The following is a 19746-nucleotide window of genomic DNA, read 5'->3' on the forward strand; positions in this document are numbered from 1 at the left end:
TATACACATATGTATAGATACATATATGTATAGATATGTATGCATATGTACATACAAAGAAATGTACAGATGGCCATATATATGTAGCACTATACAGATGTGTATGCAGACATATGTATGTGTATACCTGTTTATGCACATGTAGACATCTAGACAACTATGATATGTATGCAACCATATACCTGTCAGGAGTAAATGTCACGGTTATGTATACCCTCTCACATGTATTCCACTGTATGTATCTGCTATGTGTACATTATGATAAAACAACATCTGTGGTGTAACAGTCATATTAATGACAAGGACTACACAATCTAGGAAGTAAAGGCAATTGTTCAATACCACTCATAATGTGTAATGACAGCTATATTGGTAATAGAACAGCTGTCACCACAGTGGTCATGGTATAGTGGTTAAGTGCTGTGACTTCAGTGTAAAGGGTCCTGCGTTCAAGACCTGCAAGGCTGCTCATTTTGTTGCTGGGCAGAACAAGGTCTGTTGGATACAGAGTGGTTAAGGCAGTATTTGTGCAATGTAAGCCATACACGTCAGTATCACAACATTGCTAGGTAGGGGTCTAGCCCCAGTGTTTTCAAGTAACAGTGTGCATGTATGTGGATGGGTCTACATCAGGTTGCAGGGTATACACACCTCAGCGGGCCACCTGTCCATGTTGCACAGGCAATACTCAGAATAGTAACCTGTGAAATGTGATCGACTGTACCCCAGATATGTCACTGCCATGGTGTCACCACAGTGACATACTCCATTGTGCAATATGACTGCAGACCATCATTGTGCTGACACATGTACACCTACAACACAATTGCATATAATTTTAGAGACCACAACCAAGCAGTGTTGCTAACAGCTAGAAGGCATCATTGTTGGATGGCTACACTACCTGCCAAATATGCCTCATACTCTACATGTTACACTGCAGGACTGTGGTACACTGGTGTACAGTCACTGTGTGCATCAGAACCATATCAGCCTGTCCCTGCATCGATGGCATGGATGACAAGGATCGGGCGCAGGTATCATATGCACAGGGTGTGGTGTTGGTCTGCCAGAGGCTGAGGGTGGGACATACATTTGACACCATGTGTGTGGGTGAGGGGAGTACTCTGGGAAGCTAGCTGAGGTGATGTTGTGTGTGTAGGTATAAGGTTGCCCTAGGTGTGTTTGCATAGTGTGTGGGTATGCATGCACACAGTTTTGCCTTGTGGCTGCCCTACACAGGTGTTTATGGATAGCTGCAGACCATACCTGGCAGGGTGTGCAGTTCAGTGCCTCCGGCCATGGACACATGGACTGTGCCTGCCAGGCGTTCTGCGGGCATGTGCAGGTACAGGCATTGAAGTGCTACTTTCACCTGCTGATGACATTTGTCCACTGGTACTATGTCCCTTCTGGGACTGGCCAGGACCACATGCATTTGGCCTGATGTGGTGTGGTGTGGACAGCACACCCCCCACACTACTGGGGCTGCTACTGCCACTACGGGTGCCTCTTGGTGTCCTAGCATGCCCACCTTGACTGTCAAAGTTTGCTGTTGCTGGCCCATGTCCACACGGGCGTCGCCGCATCCCCACCACATGTTGAAGCACAGACAAACCACTGCTGATGAGGGCCATCATCTCATCATGCCATCTGTCCGCTTGCTTGGTAGAAACATGGATGGCACCCGACAGTTCATGAAGGTTGCCACTTACAGATGCAAGAGCAGCCCTCTGCAGCCTAAGGCCATGTCTGGTGTAATGCTCAATATGTGCCTGCACCACCATTACAGCCTGGAACATGCTTCTGCTGGTTGCAGCTATGTTGCCTATGCCAGGGGCATGATGTCCAGTGGCCCTACCATGAGCACCTTGGCACATCCGCCTATGTGGCAGCCTGCTGGATATCTGGCTATGCCAGCTCTGACTGGACACAGTAGTCATGGTTACCACACTTTCCTGTGCACTGCCACTGAACGCCAGCTGTCCCTCGGCTATGGCCACTGTTGATGGGGTATGTGTAGGCACTGTAACTGTGTGCGGGGGTGGCTAAAAGGGGGATTTGCACAGTGTCGACCCCTGACAACCCCACCTGTGCCTCAACATTATCATCATCATTGGTGTGTGTATAGACACCTACATCAGACTGGATGCAGGAGGGACCCTGACCCACCTTGTCACCTGTGGGGGGAAAACAATAACCACACTTTAAAACCTGTACAGCATTGCTTAACAGCACACACACACACACACACACGCACACACGCACACACACACACACACACACACACACACACACACACACACACACACACACACACACACATCTATGTAATACCTACCTGTCCATGGCTTTACAGACAGTCCCACGTATATGTCCATGTGTTACCCCATCCTGCATCACACTTGTTAACATACACACATTGATACCACTCATTAACATCACAGTCCTCTAAATGCCCACACAAGCAGGCACAACACAAGGCCTGTTGCTGCATTACCTGCCTGACCTTTGTGTAGTGGAGTTACATGGCCTCAATGCTGTCATTCGTTATGCACCCTCTGTATGGCCGGAATGATGTGCATGGCCCCTTTGTGTGTGGGCTACTATGTTGTACCCATAATAGCTCCCACTGGTGTGTCATGTGTATGTAATGCTGAGTACGTGCCAAATATGCTGCTCTGTTGGGACATCGTGTGTCAGCTGTAAAATATGGATACACTCCCTGGTGTTGACTGTTACTTTTCCAATGCTTCTGTAGAGTAGCATACGTGGGTTGTAGTTGACCTGTCTGCTGACTGCAATATTAAGTATGTACCTGGAGTCTTCCTTCCCTCTGGATGCCTGTTCCATGCTACAGACCATAATATACTATTTGCTGTCCTGTGAGTACATGACAGGTATTCCTAGTGTGAAATGGGGCACTCCATGTCTAGGTACTGCATGGTCCCAAAGGAGGGTACAGCCGTATGAACACCTCACAATCACACATGTGCATACATGGTCACATACACACACATACACACACATGCAAACACGCATCATACATGCATCTACCTCCCACCACTTCACCAGCATAACCCTGCAGGCACACACACACACACACACACACACACACACACACACACACACACACACACACACACACACGCACATGCACACACACACACATACACACATACAGGTGATGTTGCACAATGATAGTACACACAGTCCTCATATTACCCATCAGCCAACATGCAGAACATATGGTACAGGGCAGCATGCAGTTCAGCTATACTCACTTCATGCTAGCAATGGTATACATGTGTATGATGCATGTGCTGTGACTAGGTGATGCCCCTTCCCCTGGATACCACTGCACCCATGTACACAATATTCCTGTTCACCGGTTCTGTACCCTGCCATGTACTGTGCACCACAACTCACAGGTGTACACCCCATTGCGGAATGTGTAGTACTATGTCAGTTATGTCAGCTGTACCTCTCACAGCCCTTATGTGTTTCAACAACACATACCTGGGATGATATGTGGACTGTTGTCATTGGTGAATGCCTGATGCCTGATTTACAGCTGTCAGCATCAACAGACCATGTATGACCACTGCAGAAATGTTTACACTGACAACCATCAGAGCATACCGTGGCTATGGGGGTGTACACACCTTTATTGATTTTACATACACATCCATGATCTGTCATGGGACGTCAGCACTGCATATCTTAGTAGTACACAAGCCTGGTATGTAACATATGTCCTGTAATTTCACATGAAGTGTCCACAGATTGTGTTAAGTGTGTGGCTGCTGGCCGCAATGCATACACACCATGTGGGCATATGTGTGCACACCCTTATCATGATGGCTTATCACACCTCTTGTGTGTACTACACCAGTCACTGCTCATGGCAGGGTATACCAGCGTGGGCTTCTGCAATTGCCAGTGTATGTTCAGCCTACCCTATACATGTCCCCCTATTCTGCATGATTGCAAGGTCTACTCATGTGCACATCCTATGGTGCTCACACAATGCTGTCACTATTGCAGTGTGGGTAGGTTTATGGTTGCCACAGGTCCTGAACCTGACAATATGCAGAAAGAGCCATTGCTATCATCCTTAGGATCCCTGCTGCAGTGAACTGGTATTTCATGCTGAGACCCCCCCCCCTCAGCTTTTATCCAGATGCATGACAGGTAAGCCCTACACATTTGTGTCAGCTTGCAGTGTCCCATAAACTGAACACCACATGTTGCAGCCTAGACCCAGCTGATAATGTGGACTACTGTAATGCCGTATGCCATAGTGTATCTCAGCAGCAGTTGGCATTGCCCTACAGGTATATACACTGGTGTTGCACTGTATATGGGTGTTATTCAGAACATGTCACTACTGTAGGACATGTCTACCAACAGTGTGTTACCCCCTGTGGACACATTCCCCAATGACAGGATGTTAGTTGTCATGCAGATGTGTGACATACCCTTTCAATACCCCATCATGGTCACCCCTGTGAGACCATACATTTCACAGCAACAATACATGCACATGTACAGTGTGCATTCAGGGTAGGTGTGTTAGATGTGTGCATGGAATATACCATCACCATTACATGCCCGATGTGTTGGCATGCATCTACATAAGACATATTCACCAGTTACAGGCTGTTGCCTTGTTGTTACCCCAGATGGACCTACATAAGTGGGTGAGAGATGCAATGTCATTGGCTACACCTGTGGCACTGCTACAGGCTGGGTTCAGTACTAACATACATCAACCATAAATTCCAACAATACCACAGCTGGACATCTGTTTATCACTGCAATGCAGCAACGCAATATATGTATGACATATGAGATATGCATGATCTACCTGTACCACTGTAGATATTTACACAACAGTGGTCTACTGATGTGCCCTGTGTCCTTACCTGCATGCTCCTCGGCTGGTGTGTGGGTGACACCCATCTCCAGGAAGGGGCCCAGTGGTTGATGATGTTCCAGATGGTCAGGTGTCACAAGGCTGTCCAGGAGCTCCTCCACATGTGTCAGGGGGGATGGATGGCATGCCCCCCCTATGGCGAGGTGATCCCCGTGGACAGCTGCAGCACGCGGATGGACATTGTGAAGCAGGTTGCTGCAATGATGCTGGACTTGCTCATAACTGTGGTTATGCAGGCCACCTTCATTGACCCTGTGGACTAGATTGTTCCACTGGGTGGTCCGCTCCTGCTGGTCATGGGCTGTCCTGCCAAAGAGAACCTGGTAGAGCTGAACCAAGTGGTTGATAATGACCTCATTCTCCTCCGCTGAATACTCGGGCAACCTAATGTGTAACATCTTGCCTGAAAGACATGAAGATGGAAACAGACCTGAGCAACTCATATGGCAAGGTTACCATAGTTTGTAATACACACCTCTGTCACCCCCCCCACCATATCAGCTCCAACAAACTGTACACACAACTCATTAGGTATGGCAACAGCTTAACTACCATTTGGACAGGTTGTGTATTGTACCATACCTTTTGCTATTTGATTGTAGCCATGTCCCCTGTGTTGACACTAACATTGCTGGCCTGTTACAGACTTTTCATTTGCATGCCATTGTCAGGGCCACTATGGTTACATATATGCCAGTGGTATGGCTGCTCTGAGATTGCTGCACATCTGACAGTCTGTGTTATTAGGGGGATCTATGCATGCTGTTGGACATGTACCGGGATTGTGTAGGCTATTACTACCAACAAATGTACTATAACAGTGATACAATAACATGTATATGTTCCATTGGCCAGCTGATCCACCTCTTCACACCCATCTGACCAGAATACCTGGCCACATCACATGTGTGTGCCAACCTGGGGCCTCATCATGTAATGTTACCACAAGACCATCAGGTGGAACCACCCAGGGGATGTCGCCCTCCACTCTCAGGGCACACACCAACATGCTCCTGTCACCTGAGCTCAGGTCTAGGGTCTGTTCCATACCAGGCTCCACAGACACATGAGGGATGTGATACATTAGTCTGAGGCACCCAGTACACATTCACATAGCCAACATGCTCCTCCTGCTCAGCCACCAGACCTGGCACCTGCAGGACATGGACTGCTGTTGTGAGTGGAAGTTGGTGGGAGCCTTGTTCCCATTTTGCCCATATTGGGGACCATGGGGCATCCATATCACAGACCACACACACCATCTATGATGTTTACCCACCACATGTGTCACATACCACCCCTGTAGACTGTCCTCTATATCTACCAATCCTGACCACCTCCACGTGTGTATCTACCATACTTCCCCATATTCCCATTGCATACTTCACAGACAGGGGCATTGTGGTGCTAGGAAGGGACTAACATGTGACATACCCATCCATGGTGCACACACTGCCAGCTGCAGATATCTGTGTGTATTGCTATGTGTGCTGCTACCTTGCACATAGCACACATCACTGTCGTAGTGATATAGGGGATATGTCTTTCCATAGGGTCTATACTAGAACACCGAGCATTTAAAATGCCAAGTGTTCTAATATCGACCCATTTTCAGTGACCGCTGAAAATATCGAAGAAACAGAAAACCAAATTTTTTCCTAGGGAAAGAATTTGGTTGTCCATTTCTGTTGCTTCAGTATTTTCAGTGTTCCGGTGGAAAGTTATGGGTCAGGTTCAGGTAAGTGTGTGATTGTGTGGACGTGAGATTTAGGGCGGGTTAGGTGAGTTAGGGTTAGGACGCGGGTCAGGTAAGTGTGCGACTGTGTGGACGTGAGGGTTAGGGCATGGTAGGTGAGTTAGGGTTAGGGTGTGGGTGAGGTGACTGTGCGATAGTGACGGACCTTAGGTTTAGGGTTTGAGTTAAAGTAAGTGGATAGTTAGTGGTGTATGTATAGTTTAGTGTTGGGTTAGGTGTAAGAGTTTAGGTGTATGTGTGTGGATTGTTGTTTGTTTGGTGTGCTTGTGTTGTGTGTAAGTGTTTTGGAACAGCAAATTTTTTCCCTAGGAAAAAATTTGCTGTTCTGAATGTTCGATGTTTAGTATTTTCGATTGGTAGGTTTCGATATTAGAACACTTGACATTTTGAATGTTTGGTGTTCTAATATAGACCCATTCCATACATATCTTTGTGTGTGTTTTTGTACATATGTAGACATGTGCATATAGGTATATATCTATATATGTGTGGATATATGTGAATTCATATATATGTGCACATATATATGTCTACACATGGGTATATGTATATTTCTGGACATACATGCTGATATACATTTATCCTTATATATGTGATATATGCACACATATGCATACCTATATATGGAGTACATTCAGACATCAGCTCCACAATCTCACAACACCTTCCTAAACAGCTGCACTGTTCTGCCTTGCAACAACACAGACAGGTGCCACATATGGACACGGTCTGACATTAGTGGGGTATATGTGGGACCTTTTTGCAGGTAACCCTATTACACACCTATGACATTCTGGCATGCTACATTACAGATTCACCTAGGTATCCTGCCAGTGGTGGTCCATGGCTCCCACATGTCCATCATAATGGCATTACTTCCACCACCAGCTATTGGCCATGTCATATACATAATCCCCATTACACAACACATGCTATGATGGCTTACAGCCTGTCTGTCAGTGCTGACCTGCATAGTTAATAGCTATGGCCCTCTACCCACAAGGACAAACCCTATTGTCTATAGCAGTTGTTCAGTTGAATATCATCACAACACCTGATGGCACATGTAACTCATTCCGCATCATCTATCAGATTACGATGGACCAGGTACTATATTCTAATACATATACATATACTTCACATACCTGTTGTGGGAATGATGTATTTATGAATGGCAGCTACCTAGATGGTTGCGTTTTCAGCTCTCTATCTCTCACTCTCTTTGGTGATGCACTTGATCAGGTGATGGCCTCTGCACCAATCAGTGTCCTACACTTGCTAACTGCATGTAGCTTGCTGTGCAGTACTTCCAATTACCACTGTCATTGCATTCACCTACTATAAATCCCTACATCATGTGGGCATGGTCCCTTTACCTTTCCTGTGTGATGGACATCCTTCCTGTGTGTGGGCATCAGTGTTATAGACAGCAAGTAGCAATACCTCTTCCAGGGGAACTGGCACACTCAGGCCAGCTGCATATTTTTAGGAGGTTCCAGAACTACAGAGTGTGAGTAGAGTTGTGTTATGCTTTGCATAGTACTGGTGTTAAAGGGTGTGTGTCTGTGTGTGTGTGTGTGTGTGTGTGTGTGTGTGTGTGTGTGTGTGTGTGTGTGTGTGTGTGTGTGTGTGCATGTGTGTGCGTGTGTGTGTGTGTGTGTGTGTGTGTGTGTGTGTGTGTGTGTGTGTGTGTGTGTGTGTGTGTGTTTGTGTGTACATACTAGTTTACCTTGGAATGCAGTTTGTCTGCATAGCTCTCAACTGTGGGCCTATCCTGTTGGTGGCCAGAGGTGTGCCTATCATGTTTTGTTTGTCCACCACACAGGTCCTGTGTCACATATTTCACTGGCAGTGTGTGTTGAGTGCTATCAGTACATGGCTACATCTATTTATGTTTCTAACCTCAATTCCCTGGCTAAGGGTATGTTGCAGACTATACTGTAACACCAGAAACTTGCTTAGTGTATGGCAACAGTTTTCCACATATGGGCTTGTGTTCCAGTCTCTGTCCTCCATCTACATACCAAGCTTTGCACATATGACATGCTGTCCGTGGTTGTTATGTAGTGGGCTGTGTGTGTATCACACTGCCATTGCTGCCATCAGTCCACTGCTGTTGTATCCCCCACACATACAGTGGCCCTGGGGCCATATATGTGTGGGCTTCACCTACACAATACATGTGTGCCCTTATGCACTCCAGAGGCCAGTGTAAGTAACAGTGGTATATGGCCCTGTAGTATTGAGTCTAGGGGGGGATGCACCATAAATGACTTAGGCTGTTACAAAATGTGGGGGTATCATGAGTGAGCTGGCTTAAGGTATCTGGAAGTACAGTACTGTATACTTCACCTATATTTAAATTACTCACATAAATTGGGTTAATGCAGGCCTACTGCCTCCTGCCATACATACTGTTCTGTTTGTCAGTGTGCTTCTGATGGTGTCAGTTATGCCTTGTTATGTCACAGTTACATCCCATTTGGTCAACTGATGTCTTAACCACCTAGTGATGTTGTACAGAGTGCAGATAGATGCTGCTAAACTAAACTATACACCTGCATTACATACTGTTGATTGTTTGGTATCCGGTGGCCCAGTCTGTCTTTACTATTGTACAATTTGAAGGCTTTGGCCTGGCCAGCAAGAGTTGTGAACCTTTCAAGACTACTGTATCAGTATAACTTGTTTCACAGTTGTATTACTCTGTTTATATGGATGTCAGTGTCTGAACAGCTATATGACATGGCATATAGAACTGTAATAGTACACAAATAAAGGTTTTCCAATTCTACAAACCTGTGTGTGGTGTTTTTGCTATGACCTCTCTGTGGGTATATGTTGCAGGCAATGACTGTAATTTGTATGGGTGGCCCATACAGTGTCCAGTTGTTCAGGTGTGAACTGTAGACATAGTGGCTGTTCCATACTGCATGTACCTTCTACATATCTATCTTACTGTACATATCTGTGCATGTGTCTGTGTAGTCACATGTTTATAAATATATGTGTGTGTGTGTGTGTGTGTGTGTGTGTGTGTGTGTGTGTGTGTGTGTGTGTGTGTGTGTGTGTGTGTGTGTGTGTGTGTGTATATCTGTATCTGCATATCTGTGTCTGTGTATATGTATCCTGGGGATGTTGATAGCTTCCAAATTTTACATTTTCTATGGGAGCCAGACTGTACTGCATTTTATGTTACCAATACCAGCCTGACATCATACAGGTGGGTTATAGTTCTGTTAACATCTTGGGCCCTGCTTATGGGATCTGTACCACTTGGTAGTGCATTGCAGGGTGGACGTGTTTGGATGTGGTAGGGGGGTTATGCCTATTCGTACATGACATATATTGTTTGGGGCATCTCAACCCCATTAAAGGTGCATGTGGACATATTTGTTTTTGTCAATCTACCATTGCTATCTACAGATGTGTGGCTATATATAAATATATATATATATATATATATATATATATATATATATATATATATATATATATATATATATATATATCTATACATACATATATAGATATGTTGCATTTGTTGAGATATTAATATATTTACACACACACACATACATCTAGATGTTAATATACATTCTCTGTACTGTTGCATGGCTGGGCTGGATGTTATGTTCCTGAATTCATCAGATTTCTGCATATCTGGCATGGCTTGGTGGTAAATTATGTTGTCTATGGTGTGCAGGGTCCTGTGTTTGAGTCTTGCAGAGGCTGTTTGTTTTGTTGCTGGGCAGAACACAGGCCATTGTATACAGCATGATTAAGGCACTTTAAAGTAGTTGTAGGCCGGTTTGCATGTGTTTGCATGGCAGTAAGCAATGCTAACGTCTGGTTACAATTTCTTACACTCATTTAGCTTCTACATTGCTTCACCTGTGTAGGCAGTGCTTACCCCCATGCCACCACACTTAAACATGCTTACTGGTGCTTACATATGCTTGCTACTGCTTATTTGTGCTTAAACCTGCTTACTAGGGCCTCATTCATTATGACACTGGCACTTCACATGTGCACTTCCTGCAGTACTCCAGTTCATAAATATATGTTATGTAGTGGGTTTTGCAACAAAAATATTTGTTATAATGTGCTTTGCCATGTAAAATAGACTTTGCTGCAGTGAGACTCGTACCAGGAATGCCTGCTCATTAGGAGAATGCTCTGCACACTACACTATTGCTGTGCTGCTTTATTTGCATATATCTTCCTTATTATCCTCTTCAGCCTTTTAAGCTGCTTTAACTGTAATTAAGTGATGGGCACACCCAAGCACCTACGGTTGGTTGTACTCCGATTTTTAAAAAACAATAAAGGGGTTTCTTCATTTACTTTTTATGTACTGTTACTATTGTACACATGGGGAACTGTTGGTGGGGATATGCAGACACCTATGAGTGGTCTCGCTCATTTCTTACCACTTTCTGCTGTTCTACATTGCAGGTGTGTGTTTATTCTGAGAACTCTGCTCTCAGACATGCCCCCTGCACTCTTACACATTCCGTGTAAGCCTACGAGCGTGGGCAGCATGCCTTATTAATATGCATGGCGCACTGCTATCCTGCTCCTAAACGGGAGCTTCTGTGCAGGACTACACAAGTCCTGCACAGCAGCTTAGTACATACCTCCATGTGAGGTACTGCTCCCTCATTCTCTGCCTTATTACTACATCTCTGAAGTCACACACCCTCAATGGAAAAAGCTATGTCCTTTTCCTGTGCTTGAGCTATTTCTAAGTTTAATCAGTGGTAAGCTTTTCAGCATTCTGTAGTCATCCACTTGAACGTAGAAGTTTTGCTTGTTAGCCTTAGTTAAGGAGAACCAGGCAGTATTCTGCAAAATATTTCATGCACATATAAATAATTTAATACTGCAAATAACATTGAGATAGAAAGACTAGAATTGTTTGATTGTCCAAGTCTACTGGATTGCCTTGTCAACAGTGTTTTGTAATTGCAGAAGACAACATTAAACAATTCAAGGCTTCTAGTTTATAGTTTATAATAAGTAAAAGTAAAACTACATATTCAGATCAGTGAAAAAAAAATCTTATAGTGTGATACTTGTTTAACTTAATTTTAAATTAAATTACTTTGTTTTACTGACACCCAATTGATCTGTGAACCGACAAAATATTCAAAGCCTCTGTGATAATTACTCCTCCAAATATCAAGCAAAATGTTAATGTTTTCAGGTTATTGTACTGGGCTCAGTCTTTTCTTATGCTTACAGGAGTAAACAGTAAAGAAGTCCAAATGTAAATGGAACTGACCTACTGGAGTAGTGATTCGTAACTATTATCAGGTTCCTTCCTGAAATCACACTAAGGCATTCACAGTATTGCAAATGTCAAAGCTTTTTCTAATATACATGTTTCCTGATTCGATTAAAGAAGGCTAAAAGTCCACTATCTCCTTTGAAGAATTTAATAATGCCATTAATTCCAGGAAAAGATACCTGACGGGGTCATGTTAATCAAGTCATTATGTTTTCAAGAATTATCAGATGCTGAGCCTTAGCTGAGCAATTTTCTATTGATGTAATGGGGATGGTAAATATTTCACAGGATATGACTCATATATTGCAGTTCTGCTTCATAGGTAAAGGAAACATGGTGATTTTAAAATAAACTGACAATTTGCTCATGGAACACAGGCCAAATAATCTTGAACAAATCAATCTGCTTTGGATTAGAAAAGTTTAGAACTTTGAATACTACTTACAGTTCATTCTTCCTTTTCTTTTCAAGAAATATAAAGCAAAACAATGTGCTCTGTTTAGAAATCTGCAAAGACTGAGGTATATCTATATCTATATCTATATATCTATATCTATATATCTATCTATATCTATATATATAAAACATATGCACACACACACACACACACACACACACACACACACACACACACACACACACACACACACACACACACACACACACACGTCTATATATATATGGCGCATCGCTGAAAGATACACTCCCTAAAGTCAGATTAAACAAAATAACTAACAAAAAACAAACTAGCAAACTCACTGAAAAGATTAAAACAAATGTCAAAACTGAGATGGCCAATAAGACACTTGTCACAAAAAACAAAAAAGTCTGCAACCAGAAATAAAAGCGAGAGCCATTTATTGCAAACTTTCCAGTAAAAACTTAAACAACTAAGTGCTTTTGCCTAGTAAACCACCAGGCTTCTTCAGAAATTCTGGTTGTGGACTTTTTTGTTGTTTTTTATTAAAACACATTTTTTTTTTCAGGAGGGCATGCCATGCTGCACTCTCCATGGTACACCCCCTCAGCTAACTTAAATATACCAACTTCAAGATCAAACAATGCCAGAGAACAGGTAATGTTCCCCCATATCTGGTATTCGTTGATTTCACAAAAATACCTGTCTCACACTTATTCTTTTTGAAATGCATTTCCATCTATGAGTTTATTCATAATAGAATGCATTCAGAGAGAATGACATTTGTCAACCTGTGTAATTTCCATCTATCTTATCTATCTATCTATCTATCTATCTATCTATCTATCTATCTATCTATCTATCTATCTATCTATCTGTCTGTCTGTCTATCTATCTATCTATCTATCTATCTATCTATCTATCTATCTATCTATCTATCTGTCTATATAAACAGATATAGATATATTTATATCAAAATCCTTTTTCCTTTTTTTTTTTGTATATAGGGACAGAGTGTTACTTCAACAGTGGCAATTATCTAGAGCTAAGGTTTACATTGCCAGGTGGCTAGCCATGCTGTAATTGTTCCTGCATACTACAAATATGCACACACACACTCACATCTATGACTATTTAAGACAGTCCAATCCACCTACTGCATATCTTTGGAATGTGGAGGGAAACTGGAGCACCTAGAGAAAACTCACATGAACACAATGAGAGCATCCAGACCCTGCACAGAATGCATCCAAGAATTGAACCGGAGAACGTCTTTTTGTGAAGTAACAACATGATTCACTGCACCAGTGCTGATAATTTAAAGAAAGATTAAGAGAAAGCCTTTGGTCTCAAAAACATATGCTTCTGTTTAACGGATTAAAGTTTCATAAAACAAACAAGTCTTGTCTTTAATTAATATATGTACATTTTACCATTCTTATCATTTTTTATTACTGTGAAAGTAAAGACAGGCTGGCTGCTACTCCATTACAGAATTGCTTGTCCTGTTTTATATAATCTCTGTGCTTTACTGGCTATATAACTCCTCCATAAACTTTTGAATGATTCATTTGGGGATCTGCACACAAAAGGTCAGATTCTAAAGGAGTTAATCTCAGTGCAAGCCTGTCCTTATTCCGAAAGGCATACTCTGAGTGTAAATGGTTTACTTCAGTATAATGCCTGTCTATAAATAGGATTGCAGAATGGGCCAGATCCCAAAAGACCTGCTTTCAGCCTGCATTCAGTGCAAGTGGTCACTTACAGTGAGAGCAAATATTTTAAAATCGGCCCTATGATCTACCCTGTTTAGCAGCAAAAGGTAGGGAAATGATAGAAGGCAGTAGTGCTGTGTACAAGAGTCTTGAACTAACTGACAAGTAATAAGGCACTTTTTGAATTGTATGTTGTAAAGCATGATCAGTAAGCCATACATTTTTACATTGCAGCAAATGGTTTCTATAGCATACCGGCAAACAGTTAAGTACATTATTTGGAAATGTGCACACCAACACAACTTATGCATTGCTGCTGTACACTTAGGTTACAAAACACACATTACCATACCTATCAACTATCTCTGAATTTGCAGAACATCCTTGGTTTTGCCTCATATTTTTGCCCTGTATCTTCTAAAATGTTTGCTTTTCTAGTAAATTACCAAGGATTATAGTTAGTCAAAGATTCTATTTATTAGAGTTTCAAACATTGTTCAGAAAATATATGCTGATGGAAAACTTGTTGTCCAATTACATTTTTAAGTAAATTAAAGTAATATTTTAAAATTTCTGTAAGTCTGAGCCTTTGTCTCCAATTATTTTTAGAAATGACAAGAATTCTCAAGCAATGAAATTGAGAAGTGTGCAGATTACCTGAGTACTGCGAGTGTGTGTGTCTGTGTGAATGTGTGCACAGAGGAGCAAGCCAAAGAATGCGTGTTAGGGTAGTGGAAAACAAGTGATCAATTAGTGTGATGAAAGGTATTACAGCAGGGATGGCAAAGTGTAATAGCATGTGTGCCTGGCATATCAGGGTACTATAAGCACTTATCAGACCAATGACCATTATAGAAATGTGCACAGCCACAGCATGCTATGGAATGCAGTGTGGATGCATTAATTATCATGGCGCAAGCCAGGCAGTAAATGGAATTCAATGAATATGTTTTAAACAGTAGGGATTTATAGTACTGCGCAAAACATGACTGCATGTATACCTAGACATTAATGTATGCTTGAGCATCAGAATTAGGATTGGGAGCAATGCAAAACACACAGTCACTCTCACAAGCTCACAGTCACTGTTTGACATTTTATATTTATTTTTCATTTATTGACTGGGAAAGTACAAATATGCAAATGACCCATTTTCAAAGGAGGCCCAAGGAGAAAATCTCCACAGAAATTCCATACAATGTCATGCAAATACATCTATATCTATCTATCTATCTACTGCCATGCACTCAAAAACACACACACACACACACACACACACACATATATATATATATATATATATATATATATATATATATATATATATATATATATATATATATATTTATATATGTATATGATATAACTTGGTGGTGGGAACTTCAGTTATACATAAAACCTCATTACATGAACAATTTACAATATTGACATGAACATACCATTGTTGCATATACTAGGTGATTTTGTTTTCAGTACAATTAAGAGATACAAACAGACATTTGTTTTCTGTAATGCAATACATAAAGGTGAGTTGGAATATATTAATTCCTTTCAGTATTTGTTTATAAGTAAAAGAGGTGGGAAAGTGAAGCATTATAGGAGAATGCATGCACAAACATACACACGCGTGCGCGCGTGTGTGTGTGTGTGTGTGTGTGTGTGTGTGTGTGTGTGTGTGTGTGTGTGTAAAATACAGGCATAATAGTTGAAAGTGGTTAGTTAGAAAAATTTTTGAAATCAAGAAAGCAGTGATGTTACAGAGAGTGGGTTCAGAGAGTGAAACACTGAGGGAAGGTACAGAGATGTGGAATGACTATTGTTAGTAATAATTGTTATGCTTGCTGTAATAGTTAGCCTGTGATTGAGCAAAGGCAGAGCCAGTAGTTATTTAGGTGTTGTTTCAGTTTAGTTTTGAAAATATTTGGTTTAACTATTTGTTTTAGTTTAAGTGGAAAGGAGTTCCATAGTTTGGAAATGTAGCAGAAGTAAAGTGAGTCTTCTGCAGAATGTGTAGATTTGCTGTTTATTAAAAGTAGTTTCTTTTGAGAATATCGTTCTTTAACTGAGGAATAGGATCATAGGATCATAGGAGGTTACTAGGCTTTCGACCCAGATGTCATTTCAAGACCAGCCATTTCATCTCAAGGTAATACTATAAATACTTTTGTCAATAGTTAACTTAACTATTACTTAAGAAGTTACTTAAGAAGATAACTTGTGACTGTTTCTGCCATTTCACACTGAGCTAATCGGAGGAAGTCGGAGGAAGGGCTCTGAGCTAACTAATCAGTGATATATAACATTAAGTATCCTGTTTTTTGCTTATTTCTGAGTTATTTATAGCACTTTTATTTTACTCACTGTGTGTGAGGTACTAAGTAGAATTTTCTACAATTGTTAAGCATCTGGTTGGGTTTGTTTGTTCTGATTTCCTGCTAGGAGTGTATCACATAACTTGTTTGCATTTAAAAGCATTCCCTAGAGTCTCCTTGATCCTTTATCTGTTTAAACATTTCTGCAGTTTTTTTCTACCTAAGTAGTGTTGGTAGTGTAGCATTATCCATATTGAGGCTTGTGTTTTGGGCCTAGTTGTTTGTTAGTAGAGGCTGTGTGTCTGAACACGTCACAGGCCATCATACCTTAGCCAAAGCCAGTATAGCATTTCAGTGAGAGTGGATTGTTTATGGTCATTGGCTGACTGGGGTTGCCTGGACTACGCCTTGGAATACGCACCTCATTGGTTCTTTCAAGCTTTTTTTAAAGTTGTATCAGGTTCCAACTGTGTTACTTAAGAAGTTAACTTGTGACTGTTTCTGCCATTTCACCCTGAGCTAATCAGAGGAAGTCGGCGGAAGGGCTCCGAGCTAACTAATCTGTGATATATAATATTAAGTATCCTGTTTTTGGCTTATTTCTGAGTTATTTATAGCACTTTTATTTTACTCACTGTGTGTGAGGTATTAAGTAGAATTTCAACAATTGTTAAGCATCTGGTTGGGTCTGATTTTTGCTTTCCACCCTCCCTCCCTCTTTGGCATCCTGTTTTTATACTTGGTGGCTTTGCAGTTGCCCGCCCATACTGTAAATTTGATCTGGGGCACTCCTCCCAATCTAGTGTCATTACCTCATTCTACCTATTCCAGGGAGAACATTTGAGAAGGCCAACCAAGTTAGCTTCTGCTCCTCCTTTCCCCTTTCCACTTTACAAAAAAAAAAAAAAAAAAAATATATATATATATATATATATATATATATATATATTTTTTTTTTCCTAAGCTTGTTTCCTGCCTTTCCTATAAGTTGTCTAGTCCAAATACAGATTTGTCATATCCAGGACTATTTGTAAGCTTCTGAGCCCTCAATCCTTTCTGTGTTGGAGGGAAGCCTTCTAGCTTAATCTTGTTTCTTAGAACTAGCCAGTTTTCTAGTCTTAGTACTCAAATCTGTTTCTTTGAGCTCAGCACTTGTTCAGAACTCATTGTAAGCACTAAATAAGCTACAAATTACTACAGCATTCAACTTTCCTCACTTGTCTAGAGGAAAATAGTTTTTAGTACTTAATAAATAAGCACCTATCCAGGCATGTCTAACAGTCAGCTCCCAGTGTTTTCTCCTCTCTACCTGATGAATCTGGGCAATGCAGCAATTGCCTCATGTACACAGACAACCCTCTCCTCCTACCACCCAACACTACATCCTGTGAGAGATGCACTTATATAACAAAACTGGAAGTAAAGATCTCTTCACCCAAGACTGGACTAGACAGTCAAGAGGAGAAGGTAAACACTTGCACCACACTCATCATATAGTGCCTCAAAACCTACACCACCAATACACACACATAGAAACACAAAACACACACCTACATTCACGGAGGCTCTCAAACAAAATCGACCCAAGCAACAAGAACCTCCAAAGCAGAAATGCAAGCAACCTCCACCCCCCAACACAACCCAAATGACAATATAGCCCACAAACTCAATGTGCCACTCAACTACAGCCCATAAGACATAACAATGTACCCAACACTCTAGTCATAGGTGACTTTATAGTCAGGCACACTGATGTTCTACTCACCAGGCTAAACAAGGAGAAAGTTACTGTCAGCTGCCCGTCAGGTGCCAGGATTTGCCACATAATGCATGCACTTAGGTAACTCCACAGCAAGTACAATTATGACTCTGTCATTGTCCATGTTGGTGTGAATGACTTGAGATGTACCTCCCTGGACTACATGAAAAGAGACATGGAGGAGATTTCTGATCTTGTAACCCAGGCAGGTATAACCCTAGCCCTGAGTAGCATCCTGCCATCACCCAGAATAATACCACAGTACAAGGACAAAATGATTGACTTCAACAATTGGCTAAGATTCTGGTGTCATTCTAAGGGGATCCAGTATCTGTCTGCTTGGGATGACATGATCGACAAACCACGATGCTTTGCCAGATATGGCCTGCAACTGTTGCCCTTGGGATTCCTGAAACTAGCTAAGGATCTTGCCACCCCTATAGTGCCTTCTTTAGGCAAGATTCAAATGACAAATTCCCCACAGTAACAGGTACAAGCAAGCAAAATCTGAGGGCAATGCTACTTAATGCTAGAAGTCTAAACCTCAAAATGCACTCACTCGAGGCACTCCTTAAAATGGAGAGCATCGACATCTGTGCAGTGACAGAGACCTGGTTCAAGGCTCCAGAGTGCACCCCTGCATTACCAGGCTATAATTCATACCACACCTTTCGGCCACCTAACCTGGACCCAAGCACTAAAGGTGGAGGCGTGTGCATATTCAATAAGGATATCCACACCTCCAGGCTAGTTGCTCAGCATAATGCATCTGAGATTATCCAAGTGCAACTAACTCTGGGCAAGACCGCAATGCAAATTGTAGTTTTCTACAGATCCCTCACCATGCCCCAGGATTCCCACTCTTCATTTCTTGATACACTGGAAAATATTAGGGTACAACCTAACACCTTAACAATGGGCGATTTCAACTACCCACCATTAAGTGGGAAAACAACTCATGTACCAACTCTTGCGCTCAATTTTTTCTGGAATTCATAAATTCCAGTGCCTTGGATCAACTTATCCACACCCCCACCAGGGGCAGCAATATCCTAGACCTGGTCATTACCAACATGGGCAACTGGTGTTCCACACCAGAAGTCAATTCCTCATTGGTCAGATCCAACCACAAGCAATTCACCCTAGACATCCACATTCCACCCTCACCCCCCATTAGGGAAACCACCATACAAAATTTCTCCAAAGCCAACTTCAAGCTTCTTAAGACAGAAGTGGCAAACTTCACAACACCCATGCTGACGGACTATAGAGATACGACTGCTGAATCCTATACAATTGCACTTCATAATCACTTACACGAGTGCATGGCTTGTGCAATCCATAATAGAACTAATATGCTATCCTCCGAAAAAGGAAGCCAATCTGGTGGTTTCCTGCTATAAACAAACTCTACAACAGAAGAAAGAAACTGTTGCAAAAAAGAGCAAAATCCCATGAATGGAGGAACTCCAAGGTCAGCCTCAGTAAAAAGCTGAGATCCCTCATAAAATCCTCCAAAGCTAGTTATGAAAACAAAATCGCCACTGATACTAA

The sequence above is a fragment of the Protopterus annectens genome, chromosome 11.part0, assembly GCF_019279795.1.
Source record: "Protopterus annectens isolate FY-2018-M chromosome 11.part0, PAN1.0, whole genome shotgun sequence".
NCBI classification, from domain to species: Eukaryota; Metazoa; Chordata; order Ceratodontiformes; family Protopteridae; genus Protopterus; species Protopterus annectens.